This window comes from Leptonychotes weddellii, chromosome 5 (genome assembly GCF_054177405.1).
Source record: "Leptonychotes weddellii isolate Sample4059 chromosome 5, ASM5417740v2, whole genome shotgun sequence".
NCBI lineage: Eukaryota > Metazoa > Chordata > Mammalia > Carnivora > Phocidae > Leptonychotes > Leptonychotes weddellii.
Window position 1 is genome coordinate 60,266,620 of NC_138373.1, and position 23,101 is coordinate 60,289,720.

General features: G+C 43.0%; 1 protein-coding gene across 7 annotated transcripts in view; it reads left to right on the plus strand.

The window, feature by feature from the left end:
• Positions 1-23,101, plus strand: part of SVIL (supervillin) — a 226,922-nt gene that overhangs the window by 66,111 nt on the left and 137,710 nt on the right. The window contains exon 1 of one of the 7 annotated variants that reach the window (XM_081820801.1): positions 12,802-13,936. The exons of the other annotated variants lie outside the window; for them this stretch is intronic. The gene's annotated coding sequence lies outside the window, so the exon portion shown is untranslated. Of the gene's footprint in view, positions 1-12,801; positions 13,937-23,101 lie in introns of those variants that run through there. 7 annotated transcript variants of the gene reach the window in all.

Sequence of the window (23,101 nt, forward strand, 5' to 3'; positions counted from 1 at the left end):
CTGAAAAATCAGGAAGAGGAGGATGGAATTATCCACTGGAATTGCCAAATGGATGCTGTTGATGACCTTGGCAAGAGTAGCTCAGTAGTGGAGACTCCGGAACAGTAGGTTGAAGAGGGAATGTGAAATGCTAGAGTCAGGAGAGGTAGGGCAACTGATTTTAGAAGTTTTGCTGGAACCGCACTCTGGTGAAAATCGCTCTGGGATCCTTTCCTGCTCTGCTGAATCCCCGGAGTGCTGGTAGGGTTTGAAGGCCATCTCTTCCCTTGGAGCCAGCAACTTCGGGTGTAAATTCTGCATCTAGGAAGCTGCTAACTTGTATGTTGGGGTGGGGCAGGAGAGTAGCACTAGGCTGGGGTCCAGAGAAGAGTGTCATTCTTTGCTTTGTTCTCTGATGGTTTTGATTTTCTTTTATTTTGATTGGGAGAAAGCTGAGAGGAGGATTTTATTAATGTGCTTTTTTGAAGTTTAGATTGAATTGTTTAAAAATCATCATTTGATGTCAGAATAGAGAGAAAAGGCAGCCCATGCTTTTAGATGCAGTGAAAGGTCCTGGCTATATATACACTGCTGCTTTGTGTGTCTTCAGACATGGGTGGAACTCAGTACTAGGATTACCAAGACTATACGAGGTGGAGAGAAACATGGTAACTTTCTCAAAAGGCCCCCATACAAATGCCTGAGGAAGTTGTGTTTCGTAAACCTCAAAAGTGCATTGACTATGCATCTTACCATCTGCATTAGCATGTTCTTCCTCCATGCTTTTTTACTAGTTAAGATTGTAGAAAAGCACTTTTTAAGATACATGCTCCTTCAAGCAACAACCCAGTCTTTACCTTCTCTCCAGAAAACCGGCTGCTACTGCTATAAAGCCCATTTAATGTTTTGAACAAACATCATGTTTTAAGCACATGACTATAGGCTGTTCATTTTGGATGAGTCCAAATGGTGCTGTTTTTTCTTTTACAAGATGTGTGTGCATGTGTGTGTTTGTGCATACATGCATTCATACTTTATTAAGTCAGGGTTTTAAAGTTATATCTGAGTGTTCTTAGTTCAAATTTCTGCCTTTTCTTATGTGGAATATAAATGACCTAACAGAAACTGTATGTTTGAAATCCAGTGTGTTCTAACTGGCTTGTCATGATATTAGAAAACATTAGAAATTAGAAAACTTTTCAAGCCCTGATTGAAGGCTCCTGGTAAGGATTACCTTTGTGTGTGGTTATTTATTTATTTATTTTTATTTTTAAAATATTTTATTTATTTATTTGAGAGAGAGAGCGAGCATGAGGGAGAGGGACAGGGAGAGAAACCCAAGCAGACTCCGTACTGAGTGTGGAGCCCGATGCAGGGTTTGATCTTATGACCCTGAGATCATGACCTAAGAGGAAACCAAGAGTTGGTCGCTCAACTGACTGAGCCTCTCAGACACCCCTATGTGTGTTTTTTTTAAAGAAACTTTTATGTGGTCATTACTGTTTTGGTTGTGTTTCATTGTATATGTAGGGGACATGCATTGGGAGATTTTGAAGGAAGAACATTTCAGTATTACTTTCATTCAAACGTTCTTATTCTAAAAGAAACATCTTAATTTGTTCTAGAGCATAGGGTTTTTCACTTATGATTATAAAAAAACAATACAGTGGTGTGTCCTACTTGGTTAGAAGTGGATTGTCATCCATGAGGAAATCACCAGCTTAAGAGAAACGCTGACTTCGCAAGCCTGTCTTTTCCCTGCTCCCCACCCAGGTGTAGAGATTTTACTAACTTGCGGCAACTTCCAATCACGGGAGAATTACACTGGTTATCTGGGAGGAATCATTTGAACTTCAACCTATAGTTTTGCCTATAGGGCCATGCTAAAAGAAGCTTTTTTTTTTTTCTTTAAGATATATTTATTTTAGAGAGAGACAATGCGCATGCGTGCAGCAGGGATGGGCAGAGGGAAAGGGAGAGAGAGTCTTAGGCAGACTCCGTGCTCAGCACAGAGCCTGACTCGGGGCTTAATCTCACTACCCTGAGATCAGGACCTGAGCTGAAACTGAGAGCTGGACGCCTAACTGACTGCACCACCCAGGTGCCCCTAATAGGCCCTTTGATAATCTTGATTTTAAAGAGAGCAAGAGAAAGTGACTGCAAAGAGAGGGTTTGGTCTGTTCTACTCATGACTGCTTCTTAAGAGAAGCCGGTTTCAGGTGATCACCATGACGGGGGGCAGACAAGGTCAGTTTACAGTGTTTTTAATTGTTTTCGGAGAATTGGACTATATTAAGCAGGTGCTATTGACCACACTTCAGATCATTTTATGGAGGAGCACTGATTCAGTTTCCTTCTGCTCAGGGTAGATCTGTGCACATTACTTTGTTTCTCCAGAACGTCTTGTTTGTCTTGGGATGCAGCCAGGCCTCTAATGTGGGTGGTGTGTGTTATGTCACAAACCTCAGGCCCCAAAGCCTGAATTTTGCTTCGTCAGATCAGATGAGTATATGAAACAGGCGACTAGCCTTTGGGAGATGCCAGGAGGCAAACGTAAAAGTGATGTTCGTGAATTGATGTAGACAGAGACTTTGGGCAGATTTCTTTGAGATGTGGGAATGGAGGTGACAGGAAGAGAGAAGAACAGAAGAAGACAGGTAAGGGACTTCTGGATTTTCTGAAATGACCTTATGTGGCTGCATTCAGAAAGCTGGTTAGCATTTCATGGGCTGGTGAGGGCCTTATGCTCTCTTTTGGGGCTGTGTTGGGGAGCTATGATGTTTGGATGTTGATAATGTACTTAGCTTAGAGTATTGCAATGAAAAATGCCACTGGTTTGACTTTTTAAGTAGAAATAGAAGTTCTTAAAAAACTGCCGTATGACTACCCAAAACTAGGAGGTATGCAGCTCTCTAAATAAGAAAAACAAACAAGCACATAAAAATCCTAAAGGAATCTTTTTTGTGATCTTTTCTTAAACCCAATGTAAGATGTAGGCCTTATTTAAAATAAAATTCGCCATAGAATGGGAAACAGAAACCATGGAAGAATGTAAATACACCTTTCTACACACACACACACAGACACACACACACCTGTATTTGCATGGAAAATAGGTAGCAAACGTCTTGAAGGACAAACAGAAGGTACGATATGATTAAGTAAGAGGTTGAATACAAATTGGAAAGAGTCCTAACTTTTTATTTCACTTTCATTTGGATCCTTTTACTAATTCTCTTTGCTGGGTTTAGGCTTTTCAGACATTCTTTGGCCCTGGGAGAGAGTTGTATAACCATAAAACTTGAGAATCCTGGCCCTAGAATAAATGTTCCTTTAAAACCCCAAGGACAGAAAATTGAACACAGCTGTGCAAAAGAAAAAAGCAACAACACCAGTGATGGTTCAGGGCTGCAGGCGCCCTGACCAGCTTCCCCAGTGCACTGGAGCTGTGGTTTCTTGCTGGTAGATGGGGAGCTTCAGCGCTTTTTGGAAGTTTCAGGAAAAGGCCAAGGTCATCCTTCAAAACTGTAGTTTCTTCTGTTGGTGGTCAGGAGTTGTTATCGATCGCCCTGCTTGTCCTATGTGTAGCCTGCCGTGGTCCCCTGGGGGCGATGGGGGTTTGTAATCATTTTTGAGGTGCTGTGATTCTGCAAGCCTTACCGTTCCTACTTACAAGGAAACCCCAGAGCTTGAGCAGTTTACACCAGAGTCGGAAGATAGAACACACAAGGATTTGGGGCCCTAGAGCCCCTCTCTGCCCTCTCAGAATAAAAAGCTTTAAAGTGTGGTCCTGGGAACATAGCATTGTCATTCCTTGCTTCTCACCTCTGGGATGAAAACCACAATGTTGTCTCTCTGATGTTGGCCTGGTGGGTCCCGCTGTTTGGCTTGTAGCCCACGAGGAGCCATGGCCATGGACCCTAACCTCCGCGCAGCCTGGGATTAATCATTTTGCTCTTTGTCAGACCATGTAATGATGATTCATACTTCTTCCTCTACAAGAATAGATTACTGTAATTTTCATATCCTGGACTGTTCACTAGGGATTTGAATTAATTCTTGTTGGTATAGAAAGCAGTATCGTGTTTCTGGGGAGAAAGGACTGAACTTGCCTACTTGGCCACCATCAGAAAACATTTAAGGAGGGCCTGTTGTGAGCCTGACTCTGGAAGGTAATCCTGGCTTCAGGACTTATTACCACGTCAGTTAGTTCACCATAAAGGCCTGCAAACGGGGCTTTGGCGTGCACTTGGCCCAGGTGCAGTCGATTTGCATACATGACACCATGCCCCAAAGAGCAGAATGCATGGAGAGTTTTGCAAGGAGTCCTGTACTAAAATCAGGCACTGCTTCATGAGGCAAATCTTGCCCAGAGAAACATTTGGGAAGGAGGTAAACTCATTCAGGTTTGTGGAATAGTCTACCCAGAGCCAGCAGGGATCATGATCACAGACTGGGGAGGGTCGAGGGGGCGGCGATGGGAGCAATGAGGGGTAAAGTAACCTTTGGGAAAAACTCTGTTTTGGCACACTCCCTGTCAAATGTGTATTATTCTGTCCCTTCAACAAATATTTATTGAGCACCTACTATATCCTGGGCACAACTGTGGGCACCGGGGATTAACAACAGTCTACAAAACAGACAAAAATCTCTGACTTGACGGAGCTCACGTCCTCAAGGCCATGGCCTTGAGGGTAGGAATGTGGGCTGGAGAGCACCCGTAGCCAGGCATTAGGAGGGCCTGGTACAACTCCTAAACAAGCACAATCGTTTGGAGATGTGCTTGCATGTATGTTCTCTCTCTTCCCTCTAGGAAGCCTGTGGCCTCTGTCCTGCTAATAAGGTTGCAGCCATCTTGGGACGCCTGGGTGGCTCAGTCGTTAAGCGTCTGCCTTCGGCTCAGGTCATGATCCCAGGGTCCTGGGATCGAGCCCCACATCGGGCTCTGTGCTCAGCAGGGAGCCTGCTTCTCCCTCTCCCTCTGCCTGCCTGTCTGCCTACTTGTGATCTCTCTCTCTCTGGCAAATAAATAAATAAAATCTTTAAAAAAAAAAAAAGTTTGCAGCCATCTTTAGTGGAGCCCCTGATGGGAGTTCTTCATGCATGCTAACATGGGGTCCGCTCTGGTCTAAGGAGGGCAGCCCATGACTGCAGGGGCTGCCAGGGGGCTGTCTGCTACAGACTGAGCCTCTGCTGGAGGGGAGCTGCCTTGTGATCAAGTACCCTTATCTTCATTTCCAGTCCTACTGTGGCGTGACTCTGACTTCACATTGCCTCGTGTTGACCTACGTTCTCTCTTCCTTTCTTTAGTCCCTCTTTTCTTTTCTCTCTTAATCCTCTCCATTCTTCTTTGGCGACTCTGAGATGGTGGTTTGCCTCAGAATTACAGAATCTGTTTTTCTGGAACTGGACGGGACCCTAGGAGTCTTAGTCTAAACCAGCAATTTTTGGTCTCTGGACTGAAAGCAAGCGTTCACCTGATGCGGGGAAATGAGAAATCTAAGAAAATGAAGTAAATGGTTCATGCAGCTAAACTTCATTATTTGATTCCTGTATCCTTCCATCATATTCCCTTGAACTTTTCAGTTTTTAGTATCTTCCACTTACTCTAGAAATTACTCATCGCCCTGAACTCAGCCCCCTACCCCTCACCGTGCTGCCCCCACGCTTGACTCCTACTCCCTACCCCCTTCTCTCCAGTTTTCAGCTGGTGCCCCCCTCAATTTTGTAGATCCTGCCCCCAAAATAAGAGTCTGTGCCTAAACCTTAGGGTAGGAAGTCACCATTTGTATTGCTAGGGAGTTGTGTTTTAGGATCCCCAGTTGGAGCCACAGATACATTTTAAGCTACAGCATCCAGTGGTTCAGTTTTATGGAATTATTGGTACTGTGGTTCCACTTTATTACAGGTTTATCAGACGTTTGTGGGTTGGCCAAGTGTGCACACATCCCTTATAACTGTTTCTGGAGGAAAATGAGAATGTACTTTCACAGTGTGAACCTTATTGAGCTGGAGATGCAGATGCCCTTGTGCTTCCAACCGAGGGTGCGTGGGGTTTCGTGGTTTGTGGAGGCTGGAGATCATGGCTGCAGAGAAAGGTGCGCACGTGCTCCCCATCCCCAGTGCGTCTCTGGGACCTGGGTGTTCTCCTTTATAACACGGTGTGGATGTTTGAATTGTCACAGTGCTCCTTAAGGAGAACCATAGGTACTTTGTATTTTTCATTCAGGAGTAAGACTTGTCCATTCTCTCTTGGTGTTTGGGATCAGCAGAGGAAACCATTTATGGTCTAGGCTTTGTGATGCTCACAACAACACAAAAAGGAGAAAGCCTCTCGGGTCTTCTCTAGCTCTGCTATGGGAGGTCCTCACTGTATCAGCTGTACAACTTTAGGCTCATATTTCCACTTGAGAAGCAACCCCTGTGGTTCTGCCATGGGGTACCATTGACAGAGATCCCATAGTTTTAGATGTATGTTGGCGAAAAGGAGCATGTCACAATTTGTATATCTCTGAATACTCTCAGGACTCTGAGCCTGGTGTCCAGGAATGTGATGTTGGTCCCGCCATGTGAGAGGCTGTGTCCCTGGAGCCAGGACTCATAAGACGCGGTCTAGGCTGCCCCCCGGCAAACTGCCATTTCATTCTGACCATGAGGCCAGCAGCTCTGAGCATGCTGAGCATTGCTGCACGCCCTTTGCTCTTGAAGCAGCAGCCTGGGACAGAAGAGCTGGCTTGCTCTTCGGCTGTTCAAGCCAGTGACCTACACACGACCTTGGAGCTTGAAAGATTGTCATCCAAAGCCAGTGAAGCTCTCCATAAGCTTTGAGAGAGTGAGACAGAGTGACGGATACTCAGTCATTGATTGATTTAGATCATCTGGGAGAGGGAGATAGGGTAGTTGAAAGACAAATGTTAGCCAAGAATAGTTTCCCCCTTTTTAAAAATCTACACCAAAACAAAATTATTTGTCTGTGGTGCAGAGGGCCACAATCTGAGACTCCTAGCGGTGTATCTGTCAGGAAACTAAGGCACAGCCCTGTCTTCACTCATTGATGTCAAAATTCTAAGCTTACTGCAAAAATGGGCAAAAAAAAAAAAAAAGTTCCAAGTCTGGTTCTGTTAGAGCAGAAATTAGGGCGGAATCTGAAACTGGTTGCCTTATCTTTTCATGTCCTGGAAATGAGCAGCTTGAAAAAGTACTTCTCATGATTGTTCAAGTTCATTGCCATTTATAAAGCTGACCCTTTCAGAAGGCAGACGCAGTTAGACGGAGAGTTTGCTACCTTGCTCTCCCCACACAGACGGTTCTGCCAATGCGCTGACATCATCCTTACTTCAGAAATAGGTGCTTCATGGAAGGAAGAGTGGCAAGCGAGGTGCTTGTGCTGGCTCTTGCTCTTTTCTTTGCTGCCCATAAACTGAGGAGCCAACTTGTTCCTCTTGTCATTCTCCAGCTTTGGAGGGGCATCAGGCATTGATGAGTCAAACCTGAATAAAGAAGAACATTGTCCCTGCATTGAAATGAGCAAAAAGTATATATATAAGTACAAGCTATTTTGATTGTGGTTTTCAGTCTTCATATCACAAACATTTATTCCATTTATGGAGTTCTAGCTATATAGAGATGAGACGGAGTCCCTGCCTTCTGGATGCTAGCAGTCTAGAGGTTGGAACTCCTAGACCATCTCAGGAAGGGGTTCACAGGAGAAATGAAGTCAACTGAGTCTTGAAGGATGTCTTGGGGGTCTTCTAACGGAGAAGGAAGGAAAGGCATTCTGAGCAGAGGGAACAGCCTGGACACAGCAACGATGGTCAATGTGGCTTCTCACGGTCACTACTCAGGGGCAAGTTGGTGGGACATATGGCTCATGAGGTAGGAAGGGGCCAGGTCGCAGAAGCTAGGGTCTTGGGAATTTATCCAACAGGCCAGCCAGTCTTGACCTTCTGTTTTCCTCTAGCACATGTATGCTGGGACATATCCACATGTGTCACACACCTCCTGGTGTATCTAGATATGATGCTTGTAATGAAGCAAGACATTAAAGTCCCCTATAATCGTCACACAACTATGAGCAGTATATTCATTAAAGTACATCACATCTGTATGAGACCATCTCTGGGTTAAGTGCAGTTTCCAGAGTATTTATGTGTGCCTCGATTGCTTTTTCCTCCTACTGATGAATCCCTAAATGCAAGACAGTGGAAGTGACGCTTGTGCAAGGATAGTTTTACATTTATTCCTCAAAAACATTTAATTTAAGAAGTTGTTGCACCAGCTTCCATCAATGAGAAGTCACCGGCTGCCCAGGAGAAGGGCTGCTGAGGCCAGTGAGGAGGTTTTGGCTGGGTAAGAAGTGGCCAGGCTGGGGCTGGTTAAAAGGTTCTGTAAGCAGGGGAGAGGTTGGGCTTGGGGAGGGGCTGGTCGGGGCAGTGGGGAGAAAGAGTTTGGAGGCTCTCGAAACAGTAGTTCTGCCAAGAGGCATTGAGAGCACCTGCAGGGAAGTGGCCGCAGAGAGGGAGGCTGAGGGGATGAGGAGGGGCTGGTGTGAGCCTACCCGGCAGGGAACCAGGAGCAAATGTCTTGATGGGAAAGGACGAATGCAGAATTCTTTGTCTTGGGCTTCTTGTTCCTGTGAGCTAGCCTGGTATTCTGATCTCAGGGACCGCCCCCCTCCCATGTCCTGAATTCTGCAGGTGCAGTGGGAGCGGGGAGGGAGAAGACTCTAGGGTCAGCCTCTTCGGCAACACTAGATGGTTGTGGGGCAGGGAGGAAGAGGAGCAGTGAAGCGACGGAGCAGAGTCATTGTCAAGGCATGGCAAGGACCAGACCGTGATGTCAAAGACATTCCTAAAAGGAGGACATTCCATGAAGGTGGAAGTAGGCAGAAAGTGTCCAGACAACAGAGAGGCCAAGTCCAGATGGGGCACGGGGAGGGTCCCTTGCTGGGGAAGCCGTTCCTGGAGTGTGGAAGGAGCTAGAATCCAGCTGCAAAACAATGGGGGAGCAATGAGACTGTGGGAGGGGAGACCTTGGTTGTGGAAGGAAGAAAGGAATAAGAGGAGGAAGGGGAAGGGGGGCGCTGAGGGAACTCTGGGGTTGGGAGACAGAGAAGCCACAGAATGCTCATGGGCTAGCGCCCCACTCCTTCGATGAACCAAAAAGTTTCACCTCACATCATCTGTGCATTACATGGCATGCCCCAGAGCCAACCTTTCCTAGAGTAAAAGTCCAGTAGAAGGTAGTTTGGCGCTCAGGAGGGACTGTTCCTGATGTTTGCGTCTAGGTGTGATGTTACCGAGTCTGAGAGGATGAGGGGCACGGAGCATTCTCCATCTGCCCGCTGTCACTTGTGTCTTGTCATTTTATTTTCAAGAATGAAAACTTCAGGACTGTAGAACCCTGGAGTTTGAAAACTTGTTTCCTATGATATCTATAGTAGCATTAGGTTTTGAGATGACTCAGTCTCCTCCTTTTCTAAAGAGTTGTTTTCTTGCTGTTTCTCGAGTGTATATGGGTTTCGAAAATAAATCATCTTGGGCAGTGGCTTACACTTCTGAATTTCTGAATATTATGTGGAGGTATCCTGTTTTATTGTTGGGGGGGCCCTAGGTATTAGAGATTCTCTTTAAGTATTCATACAACCTGCCAAATAAGCATATTTAATTGAAAAGCAATGCTTTCCATTCCTTCTGTATCAAATATTTTCCTTTGGATCAATGACTTCCATTCTTGTAGGGAAAAAGAAACCTTTCCAATTTGAATTTCTTCTCTCTCTCTTTTTTTTTTTCTTAAAGATTTATTTATTTATTTGAGAGAGAGAGGGAGAGAGAGGGCCGACAGGGGAGAGAGGGAGAGAGAGAATCCTCAAGTGGACTCCTCACTGAGCATGGACCCCCTCCAACATGGGGCTCAATCCCAGGGCCCTGAGATCATGACCTGAGCTGAAACCAAGAGTTGGAGGCTCGACCAACTGTGCCACCCAGGTGCCCCACCAATGTGAATTTCTTAAGATGGCACTGATGATAGGCAAACCCATATAGATTTATTTAAATTACGATTATAGTAAGTAGCCCACTTATATAAACAGGATGCATTTGGAAGTTTTATTTGAAGTAGGTTTTTTAAAAAAATGTTTAAAATAAAAAAATATTTAATTCAACTTTAAATTTTGAGACAATTACAGAATCAAATCCAGTTTTAAGAAATAATAACAGAGGGGCACCTGGGGGGCACAGTCGGTTAAATATCCGACTCTTGGTTTCGACTCCGGTTATGATCTCAGGGTCATGGGATCGAGCCCCGCATCAAGCCTGCGCTCAGTGTGGAGTGGGCTTGGGATTCTCCCTCCCTCTCCCCCTCTCGTTCCCCCGTCTCTCCCCCTCACGTGTGCTCTCTCTCTTTCTCTCTCTAAAATAAATAAATCTTTAAAAAGAGAGAGAGAAAGAAAGAATACAGAGAGATCCTATATACCTTTTATGCAGTTTTCCCTAATGGTTACATCTTGTGAAACTATGAAACAATACCACAACCAGGATAATGGCATTGATACAGTCCATAGAACAATGGAAGGATTCATAACAAGGATCCCTTTTATAGCCACTCCCCTACCACCCCATCCCTAATATCTGATAACCACTAACCTGTTCTCCATTTCTACAATGTTATCATTTGGGGGAATTTATATAAATGGAATCATACAGCCTATAACCGTTTGGGATTGGCTTTCTTTTACTCAGCATAATTTCCAGATATTCATCCAGGTTGTTGCATATGTCAGTAGTTGGTGCCTGTGTTTTTATAGTTTAATATTTTACATTTAACTTTGTGACCCATTTCTGTTAATTTGTGTATGAGATATGAAGATTAGGTCAAGGGTCACTTTTTCTTTTTTTTCCTTTTCTCCTCCCCTCCCCTTCCCCTCCCTTTCTTTTTGCCATTGGCTGTCCAGTTGCTCCAACATTATTGTGGACAAGGTGACTTCTGTCAAAAATCTGTTGGCTGTATGTGTGTGGGTCTATTTCTGGGTTGTCTATTCCATTACTATAGCTATATAGTAGAACTTAATATGGGATAGATTGATTTACTCTCACTTTATTCTTTTTGAAGATTGTTTTAACTGTTCTAAGCTCTATGCTTCTGTATATAAATTTTAGAATAAGCTTGTCTATATCTATCATAAATCTTTGCTGGGATGCTGATAGGAATTGCATTAAATATATACATTGTTTTGGGGGAGAATTGACATATTTACTGTGTTGACCCATGAACACAGTATATGTCTGTTTATATTTACGTTGGTCTTTTGGGTGTTTTTTTAATCAGCATTTTGTAATTTTTAGCATACAGCTCCTGTATATGTTTACGTAAGTTTATATCTAAACAGTTTATTTTCTTTGGAATGATTGTAAATATTGTGGTGTTTCTCATTTTGGTTTCCACATGTTGATTGTTATAAAATAGGTGTTACATGATATCGTCTCTCTTAGAAGCAAGTGTCATAAATAGATATGGTTCCTTGATTAGCACACAAAAGCCAGATTAAAATGCATAAGAGAGCTGGATTTAATGAACAATTACTAGAAAGAATGGTAGTCTACCACATTGCTTATAATACTAGCATTAAATAGTAGCTAATATGAAATAGCTTATCTTGGAAATGTCTAGTATAAGTGTAGTTCTTATTTTGGCTCATAACATGATTTTCCTTTTTCTTCATGGATATAGTATGAAATCCACTCTCACGCACATCAGATCTCTTACTGTCACTTTTGGGGAAAAATGCGTGTCACGGGGATCTCCTGAGTTCAGATAGCAAAAATATTTAGGAACGTGTTTAAACAGATTGCACAGGTAGAATTAACTGGGGTTGAACAAAGACAAAAAGGGTGAATAGAAGAGGAGGCTGGGAGGAATTTTTCTGTTAGACTCCAGTGCATTCATCTAGGCCGGTTTGATGACTACAGGGGAGCAGGGAGCCACGATTTAAGAAGCATCTGAAAGTTAGATGTTTGTTTTGTGGGAGTGCCTCTTTTTTAGGAGAAGAGAAAAAAAAAGCAAAACTGCATGATTGTGGTAACAGTGATTCATTGTCTCCTCCTATCTTTTCTTAAAAGACCCAGATAGTCGACTATTTTATGTAAGTTCTTATTTATTTTTACCCTGCTTTGCTCCAGGAGGAGTTTAAAGCAGTAAATATGAAGATACAAAACAAGATAAAATGTTAAGTGGAGGAAAACCACAACTGGTCAAAGGGAAAAATAAGATGAGGCCATGACCAGGATTTGGAAGCAGAAGTCAAGCTGTTGAGGTTTTGTTTGTCATCTTGAAGTGGGTAAACAATTTGGCTTGGGCGAATTATTTTTAACCCTTGTGCAAATAGCCCCGAAGCTGGTGTTGAATTATTAGTCTGTCCAGCATTATCTGCCATGTTTTCATCCGCCACAGGACTGCTCAGGGGGAGGCATTGTCCTGCAGGACTAATTAATAACAGGAATTCACATCCTGCTCCGGAAGGCCTCTGCTGTCTGATGCAGCTGGTGGTCGGAGAGCCCACACCCAGAGAGGCACACCACCCGGGGCCTGGCAGCCTGCAGCTTTTGCTCCAGCCCAAAAGTCTGGTTTCCTGATTTATATGGGAGTTAGGATGAACAATTAAGACTTTGTTATTTTGGGGAACAGCAAGGACACCTACAATTGTAAGTATTTTTGTAAGCAGGGCGGTCATATTTAGTTTTAATATCTAAAAAATGGAAATAGCCTTTTAAGAAGTGATTGTGCGTGGTAGTTCATTATCATCATTATTATTATTATTATTTTCCCAGTAGTTAAGTTTCCTCTGGTTTGGAAGTGAGGTGAGTGACCTGAGATCCCTCGGAAGGTAGATCTTGCTAGTTGGGAGCATTGTCTTTGATTTTAAGACAAAATCTTGGTGTGTTTTGGAGAAAGTACTTCCAGCACCATTCTTTCTTCTGATGGCTCCTTTTCTACACTTAGTGGAAATGGGAAGAAATCCACAGATGTCCACACAATTTGTCAACCTGTAAATAGACCCATGCCATCATAATGCGCCGTTTAACGTATATACGTGTGGACGCTTGTCACTTACGTCCTGGCGTTCGGTATCTGAGCTTTATCAGTGCCTGTGGGTTCTTTCGGAACGCAAACACCAGAATCCGAGACCCATTTGCCCGCTCAATTCTCTATTGTTGCAGCCTGTTGAGTAGACTGCTGTTGCATTTTTAATTTCTCGATAAAACAAGCTGAGAGACAATGCGAATGATCTAATTGCATTTCAAGGAGCTGCGGGCCAGGCTTGTTGCAACAGCTGATGGGCTCCTCTGAGTTTCAAGAGCTATTTATGGTAGATGAGCTGGGATCAGGGCTCTCCAGTTCAGGCCATAAAAGGCCCGTCCCATGTGGAGTTGCCCCACTGCTCCTGACAGCGCCCTCCGAGGCTGAAGTGTCCTCAGGTTTCACGTGGATTTACCCAGTAATGGATGGCCACACCAAGGCCAGATTGGGGAAGTTCAGCATCAAGGACACCAGGGCACTGAAAACTTCGAAAAGAAGGCTCTTTTTAATATTTTGGCGATCTTTTTTCCGAGAAACTTTTGGGATGTAGCCTTCACCTATTTACTGCATTTGGCATCCAAACGCCTTTTGGAAAGCACCGTTCTAAATTTATCCTGTTCTGAATCATCACTTCTGATAGATGCCATTGCCTGGTTTGTGCTGTGATATTTGATTTTGTACAGTGTTCTTTGGGCTAACTTTTGATATTTTGCTTTTTGTTTAGAATTTGAAAGTAGTGTTCATTGAAAGGAGACACAAAGAAATTACGTGAGGACATCCAAAGCCGTGTTTCGTTTATTTTTTAATTAGAAAAATAAGGAATCACAGTGTGATTCCCCCCCCCCTTTAACTTAGAGGAACAACGATTAAACAGAAATTTGAAGTAAGTGAAAAATCTTCCTATAAATCTAAATGCAGTTGTATGTTAAGTGCCATCTGTCTGAGCATGCTTCCTGAGGTTTGCTGACTTCAAGCACTGGAATGTTCCTGCCAGGCTGTGTTAGTTATTGCTGTGACTCCTCCATGTACCCTTGGGCATGTTTTTTAGTTTTAGAGTGATGGGATTTCTTTTCCTTAAAAACGAAAGAACTTTATGGCACAGAGAAGTTTGTACTAACAATTTAATTAATATTATTTAGTAAATGCATTCTGTCTAAATATGAGCACTTGAAGCCTTGGAATTAAAAGCATATCCACAATACAGAGTACTTCAATAATTGTATCACAAGTCTGGGGTTAGAATTCAGAAGGGCACATTTTTTTTTTCACTCTTGTTATTAATGGAAATGTAAATCGCCGGTGATCCTTTCATATAATTTTTGTTTTGAAGGATCTTTACCTTAGTACTCTGATTCTTCAGGCTTGGTTTATAGAACCTCTGATGTTCCAGAATTAAAAAACAAAAACAAAAACAAAAACCCCAAAAAACTCAAGCCTTAGTTCCTAGGTTTTTGAACTGTATTTCATTTTTAAATTATCCAAGAAAAAAATGCCATATTAACCTTTTTAAGTCCTAGAGATAGCTGTGGTCTCTGTAATTTCGCTTAGTGATTTGCTCCTATTAAAAAATAGCAAAGAGCTAGAGCACATTGATGGTTTATTTGACATATTGCTCCTTTAAAAAAAAAAAAGGCTTTTTTTTTTTTATAGAATATCAGATGGACCAGTAGGAGCAGTAATTATTTTTATCAGGTAGAAAAACAGAATATTTATAGAGATGAGTTTCATCGGTGAATACTGCTGTGGCTTTCAAACCAGAGGGAGAACCACAACTTTAGCGGGCATTTGGAAATGCTTGGGGGCATTTCTAGTTCTCACGATAACCGTGGCTGGCATCTGGGGCAGTGTGGTTAAGAATTAGAAATGCCTTGTAATGTGGGACCATCCCATAGGGTGAAGCATGGCTCTGGCCAAAATGTGGGTGGTATTCCCTGCTGAGAAAAGCTGCAAGGTATTAATGTTCTCCTCCATTCCAGAGAGAAGCAACAGGCTGGGCATTATGGCTGCCTCTTCTCACCAAACCAGGGGAACTCTTGAGGCAGCAAGCAGTTGGGTGTCCTGTCAGGGGTGGATCATCCGTGCTGCTGCTTATGGGGGAGCGGGTGCAGGGAGGTAACACAGATGAGCAGAGACACTGCTCATCACGCTTCCTTCTGTTGTGAGTGGGACAATGCTTGTTAGCCATCAAGGAAATGCTTTTTTGACATCAACCAACTCTGGTGCCAGGAACATAACTTTCAAAGTAAAATTTGGTTAAAGCACCCAGCTTACATCACTTTCATTCAACAAACCCAACTATTTTTGTTTGTACTTTAGACACCTGCTGTTTCTTGGTAATCATGCCTCTGGAAGATTGTGAATTTCAGTTCAGAATGAACAACATTGTTATCGCCTGGGGTCATTTAAAATTCTCCAGTTGAGGATTTGAATCCAAAGAAAAGGGCCATTGGCCTTCACAGGGATGTCCCGAGAGCAGCTGTTCAAGGCTCACAGGCTGTGCGGAGAGCTGTGGGGCAGGAACCACCAGAGGCTTATTTTTATTTTTGAGCACAAAGGAGGTCCTCTCCTCACTGTAGGGCTGCCTGAGGGGTGCCTTAGGACACTCATTACAGTGACACTCACCGTGGCATCCCCGTGACTAGGATTCCTAGTCTAGAGCCTTCCTGTCGTTCTGGGCTTCATTATTTTGTAACTCCGAACCAGAAGCCACGTGGTCACCCTTGACTCCTCTCCCTATAGGTCGCTTGTGCACTCCTCTGTAGGGGGCTACCCAACAAGGCACCTGGGTCCCAGCTCTCTTGCCACCCAGGATCTAGCCCAGTGCGCGTTGCCCAGCGAGTGAGTTAATTGAATTGAATGCATTGGAATGACTGGATTCTTCACATCAAAATTCAGCAAAAGCAAAATGCTTTTGCCATTGTTATGTTATTCTCTACAGAAGTAGGTGTTCTGTGTCGTAAGTTCTGTTTTTTTCTTCCATATCTAATAATGCAAGCAGGTTTGTCTTACTAGTACAAGTGTGATGGGGTTTATGTATGTATGCTTTTGCCAACACAGGAAATTATGGTGCATTCGATGAAGTCAGCCACTTCATTATTGGAGCCTTGCCTAAAATGAAGAAACTCCTCTAGTGGTGTGATTTGACTTATGTACTTTTCCCAAGCATTAAACTTTATCCCTTAGATGCAGCATCTTGGGGTGGTTTGCCCTGCTGACCTTGGACCAGAAGGCAGCACCTTGATGTCTGGTTCAGAGACTCAGTGTCTTATGGATATTCCTAGTTGCAGGAGGTTTTGAAAGAGGAATTTATTTTGCTTCATATCTTGCTTATTCTCTTTTGAAAGTTGCTCCTTTAATCCCAAACAAATTCATAACCTATTTCAAACTGGCTTTTGTATGAATACAGTCAAAGAAAGAGCTTTAGTATTTGCCTTGGGATAGTTGGTTCACCCATGTTACTGTGCTGGATTCATTTCAGCACATATGTATTGAATGCTTCACTTCAGTATTACACATCTGTGTGCAGGTCTTTGAGTTGGATGCTGTGGGAGGAAGATGATGAAGCTCATTCCTGTCCTTAGTGAAGTCATTTCCTAGAGGGGTCCAGACGGGCTTAATGAAGCTGTTATACAAGTAGGTAGAAGGGGGGACGCCTGGGTGGCTCAGTTGGTTAAGCGTCTGCCTTCCTCTCAGGTCATGATCCCAGGGTCCTAGGATTGAGTCCTGCATTGGGCTCCTTGCTCAGCGGGGAGCCTGCTTCTCCCTCTGCCTGCTCTGCTTGCCGCTCCCCCTGCTTGTGCTCTCTCTCTCTCTCTCTGACAAATAAATAATAATTAAAAAACTTAAAAACAAAACAAGTAGGCTGGAAGGGACGAACACTAATAACATGCCATCCATGCTCACTGCCAACCTCTTTACCTACATTGTCTCATTTAATTTATATAGTGGTCCCTGAGAAATATTACTATCATTATCCTTATTCTACAGGGGGAAAAAACTGAGGTTTCAAGAGGCTTGCCCAAGGGCACATACCATGGGGTCAGGATAGAACTGGATTTGAACAGGTCTATTGGATTTTGATGCCCATCTTCATAACCCCTGTTTGAAACTAGTACTTCTCGAAAGTCTAAGAAGCATCACTTGAGGTCTTGTTAATGTCCTGATTCTGATTCAGTAGGTCTGGGGTAGGGCCACAAAGAAGACCCAAGGTAATCCTGATGCCTCTGGCCAGCACTGACTTTAAGTAGCACCGTCTTCAAGTACACAGCTTCCTTGTGAAGCCAGAGAAGGAAGCAATCAGGTTGGAGGGAGATCTGAGGGCTTCCCGCAGGAGAAGTGGTCTTCCAGTCTAATCTCATCTTCGTTTTTCATGCCAGCCCTTCCCACTGTTTGCTGACCCAGTTGTCCCCCATTTCTCTTCTAATGTCTGCCTTTCTCCTGGCTCTCCCTCCTCACGTTGAAAACGTACTCAAGTTTCCTCCATCCTAAATAAAGCTCCCCTTGACCTCAAGCGCTGAGCTATTTCTTTCACTGCGCGTTCACTTCTCAGCACCCAGGGCTCTGTGCAGCCCTCACCCTCCCAGCTCCACGTGATCTCCAGATTGCATTACCTCCGAGCACCTCTTTATGAGGATCCTGCCTCAGGTCTACACTGATGGCTGTATTCTTGAGCTCTCGTAAAACCTGTATTTTCTAACTCATGCTGTCTCCTCACTGCTCCAGCTTAACTTCTTAGGGTTAGGGTAAGGGTAAAAATTCTTGTGCTGCTCTCTCTACGGTGAATTATATGATCCGTCCATTCCAGATGAAATGTACTCATTTGGGTTTTTATGGTGTATTTTCTCTTTTTAATTAGGAGTTGTTCACTTCCAATAAGCTATGTTAGCATCTGTATCCTAGATAACCAGCACTGATATAATTATGCATTAAGAAAGAACAGTTCAGGGGCGCCTGGGTGGCTCAATCATTAAGCTCTGCCTTCGGCTCAGGTCATGATCCCAGGGTCCTGGGATCGAGCCCTGCATCGGGCTCCCTGCTCAGCGGGAAGCCTGCTTCTCCCTCTCCCACTCCCCCTGCTTGTGTTCCCTCTCTCGCTGTGTCTCTCTCTGTCAAATAAATAAATAAAAACCTTTATTTAAAAAAAAAATGAAAAGTTCAGGGGCACCTGGGTGACTCAGTCAGTTAAGTGGCTGCCTTCGGCTCGGGTCATGATCCTGGGGTCCTGGGATCGAGCCCCGCATTGGGCTCCTTGCTCGGTGGGGAGTCTGCTTCTCCCTCTCCCTCTGCCTGCCGCTCCCCTTGCTTGCTCTCTGTCTCACTCTCTCTCTCTATGTCAAATAAATAAAAATAAATAAAATATTTTTTTTTAAAAAAAGAACAGTCCATTTCTGAGTGAAGACTCAAAGGGCTTTTATAAGTAATGCACCTATAATTTGTGAACTGTTTTGGTTAATCAGAGGCCTCATGTTTCTGGATTTTCGATTATGTTCTGAGTACGGAAAGTTAAATAACTTCGGACATAGAGTTGTCATTGGATAGAAAAATCATACTGGTATTTTCAGATTTTTTTGAGATATCAAAAATTTTAAATATTTTAAGCCCTAGGCTTTTCAAACGTTCTAAAAACACTACCTAATTTTACCCCATTTAACCAAAAATTTAAGGTATACACATGAACTTGCACACATATTACACGTTCAACAAAACAAGCCACTGCAGCCAAAACAAATAGGAATGCAGTTGAATTTCAGTACCTTAAAATACATTCAATTAAAAAGTAGGCAATGGAAAGTAAAATAACCTTTGAAAATTTTAGTATTGTTTCATGTAGATTTTCTTAGAAAAATATTTTTAAGTTGCGATTTCAGATTCCCATGGACAGGATGGTCACAAGATGAGCAACATTTGTTTATTTTGCAATTACTTCATGCCTGTAACAGTTGCTATTATGAAAGCCAAGGACAAATGACATTTTAACGTCTATGATTTGTTTGCAAGTATCACTTCTGGTACCTTAAACACAGCTAATGGTTCTATAGGTTTGAGCCAGGTTAGAAAAATAAACTCAGCCATGCTGTTCAGAGTAGATGGCTCTCCAAATCATGCTCATCGTCTTAATTTCCACCAGATGTTCATTTTAGCCAGATGCACATAATCATTTGGCTTTATTATTTCATGCATTTTTGATTGAAAATGTTGAATATTTTAAAATTCTGTGATTCGATAAATATTGTCATGATGCGGTCGTAGAGGATGAGTAAGCTTCATGCGATGCCTTCTGCCCCAACGTGGGATCCTCCCATTTGAGATGGAATTTATTTAGTTGGATTTGTATCAGTTCTTCTCTCTGGAGGCTTCAAGGAGCTTGCAGACATCTAACAGTCCTTAAATATTTCAAAAGAGAATTTTCAGTAGGAGGTGGAGCAGGGAGCAAAAGGGAGGAAAATAATATGAAAGCAAGGATAGCAAATAAGCTTTGTGTCCCACCTGCCTCAGCCCACCTCCCAAAGCTCCCAAAGCTCCCAAGAACGATTTCCCTTGCTCTTGGGGGAGGAAGAACATTTCATTTGGAAATCGAGGGTGTTTGATCCTCAGGAATGCTTGGGGCAATGGCAGAGTAAGTGGAAGCAGCCCAGGTCTTAATAACCAGCTGTGTGACCTCGGGTAAGTTCTTACCCTCTCTGAGCCTCATTCATTAAAATGAACATTGGAATGGAGGATTTCTAAGGTCCCTTCTCCCTATAAGGATAATAGGTATAATTCAAAGACTTCAGAGCTTGAAAACATTCTGGCCTCTCCTGGAAAGGAGACCCTGCATCTAAAAGGTGTGGCTCAAGGCAGCAGAGCAGGACCAAGTTAGAAATGTCTTAAGCAGGAATACATATATATTTTAAAAAGTTTTCTCACTGTACTGACATGCTTCCGTTGAAATGTGCAGCCTGTTCTTACTTCTCGGTTGGTTTGGTCACCGTTGTCTTCAATCCTTTATTTTTGGAAGTTCCTGCCATCTCTTCAGACTGCACTCCCATTGTTTCTTTTGTGTTCATTCAAACACTTAAATTTTCTTTCCTGTGGCCTAATTTATTCTTCTCTTGCGCTTTTGCTTTTTCTCCTAATGTGAAACCCCAGAGTGGTCATGGCAAACCCCAGGAAGGATGCCTGAGACAGGATTTTCCTGTTCAGAGCAGGAGTAGGGTGTGCTTGACTCTTTTTTTTTTGGTCCCTTCACATTTATTAGCTTACTGCCAGACAGTCATTCTTTATCAATTATTTTCTGAGCACTGACTGTGTGCCCAGGACTGGTATTGCTTCTGGGGGAAAGAACAGTGATCAAATCCCTGCCCTCATGGTGTTTGAGTTTTAATGGACTCAAGTATGATTCTCTTCTTTTTTAACCTTATATCTCTTTAAAGTGCTTAAATGACAGAATTTAAAATAGCTGCCATGTTTCCTAACCCAAAGGAGGTGCTTGTTAGGTTTAGTATCTGTCTACAGTTTGCATTATTTTCTGAAACGCTCTCTTCCCCTATAATTTATACTGATAGAGATCATAAGCTTTTTTTGAAAAAAAAAATTGTTTGATTTAGGCAAGTACGGGTTTTAAAGATTTTATTTTTAAGTATTCTCTAAACCCAACGTGGGGCTCGAACCCACAACCCCGAGATCAAGAGCCACATGCTGCACCGACTGAGCCAGCCAGGTGCCTCTCCCTCAATTTTTTAATTCATGTTCCCTTCACTGTCACAAACTTCTATCTATAAAATCTTGATTAATTGCCGAGGTGAAGGTTGACATTGATATCATTCAACTGAGATACTCCAGAAATAAATCACTGAATCAACTTGACTTCTTTCTTACTTTCAGACTTTATCTGTTTTGAAAATATTTTTAAACTTAGCAAAAATTTAAAAGTAAAGGTACTTTTAAAGTACCTTTTTAAGTTTTACCTGAAGACTTTGAAGTGAGTGAGAAGACCTGAGTCACATTAAACTACTGTATATCACTAGAAGTACGAGAAAAGCTGTCTTATGGCAGAAACTTTGGAATCTGTAATCTATCATTCTGTGTACTTTTTTCTTAAGATTATTTGTCTGGTCATCTTTATTACCAGGGGAAGCTGGTTTTACACTAAGTTCATTAGCTGCCTTCCTGCCTACAGTGTATGTTAGTTTTTTACATTTAATTTTGTTAAATTTTTACGTTTAATTTTGCACAAGTTGTAAAGGGCATTCTTGGTTCATGGGGCTATAAACATTTCAACCTTTGTCCTTCACAAAGTAATTATTTCATTAAAAGTAAATTATAATTTTTCAGTAGCTCCAGATAAAAATGCTAATCACAAGGTAAATGGATGCGCTAAGATTTGAGAGAACAAATTACCTTGGTATTTTAATAGTTTTCTGAGCTAATTTTTATTCATAGCATCTCTCTGGCTAATGTGAGGGCTGATGATGATTTCTATAATTAATGAGCTCAAATTAGGAAAAAAAAAAAGACTAACAGGTAGATAACTTAGGGCAGCATGAAGCCAAAATTGTTATTTCAGGACAGTTGTGTTTAGGTGACCACTGTGAAAGGTGCTCTTGTTGAGCATATTTTTTTTTTTGAAGATCTTATTTATTTTAGAGAGAGAAAGAAAAAAAAATACACGAGCAGGAGTAGGGGGACAAGCCGACTTCCTGCTGAGCAAGGAGCCCGACGCGGGGCTCGATTCCAGGACCCTGGGATCATGACCTGAGCCGAAGGCAGCCGCTTAACCCACTGAGCCACCCAGACACCCCAGGTATATGTTTTAAACAGGTCCATGAACAGGCTTTAGAAGGCTACAATATCTCCCAAAAACTCCTTTTTTTGAAAGCTCATTTAATGGAGGTGAAGATCCTTTGGTTTCCATTTTTTGCTAAAGGGGCTGTGGCTCCCATGAGAAAGGAGAGTCACATTCTAATTGTTTGTATAGAAGTGAGGATCTACGGAGTGCCTGGAGGTCTAGGTGACCCCATGTGGGGACACACCCCTGGAGAGTGTGATGTTTCAGCATCCACCTGCTGAGACAGGATCCGGGGCAGCCTGCGGGTTTGGGTCATCACTGCCCAGTAGAACCTCCTGCATTGATGGACGTGTTCCCAGGTTGGTGCAACTGTTCTGTAGGGGAGCCACCAGCGACGAGTGGCTGTTAGCACTTGAAAACATGGCAGTTGCAACTGAGGAATTGAACTTTTAAATTACATTTTTTTTTTTTAAGATTTTATTTATTTGACAGAGAGACACAGCAAGAGAGGGAACACAAGCAGGGGCAGAGGGAGAGGGAGAAGCAGGCTTCCCACCGAGCAGGGAGCCCGATGCGGGGCTCGATCCCAGGAGCCCGGGATCATGACCTGAGCCGAAGGTAGACGCCCAACGACTGAGCCACCCCGGTGCCCCGAACTTTTAAATTACTTCTGATGAGTTTAAACTGCATTAGTCCTCTGTGTTGGAAGTTGCAATCCTGAGGAAGTGGATCTGTGCTTTGTGCATCTGCTGATATGAGCTGGGGAGCTGCGGTCTCACCTGTTGACATAGCCACATGGGGAGGTGATGCTCAGATTGCAGAGGGAAAATATCAACTACTGTGCTTTTCAAAAGAAATTGAAGACTTATGGAATCTGAGGAAACTTTCCTGTGGGTTCCCCATTCCTCTCACCAGTCTACAAATACACACCCCTAGTGCAAGCATGCGCACACACAGTACACGATTCTGTAGGTTCTTTGTTGGCTCTGAACACAGTAAATGTTCGTTTCTACATTTTAATTGTGTATGCAAAGATCTGGGCTTTATAGTCTCACCACTGCTAGTCACATGAGGTGGAGCCTTCAGTCTGATATCATGGGCAGCACCTGCTTGATGGTCAGCGTGGATGTAAGTGCTGTGAATCCAGCAGCAAAGTGGTTTGGGCTGGCGGGGGCTGGGGCTGACCTTTAGCTGCTTTATTGTTTTTTCCTAAATTTGTGTCTTGATGTAAAGTGATGCGGTTTTATGAGAAATTAGTTTACATGATTTTTTGCTTGTTTT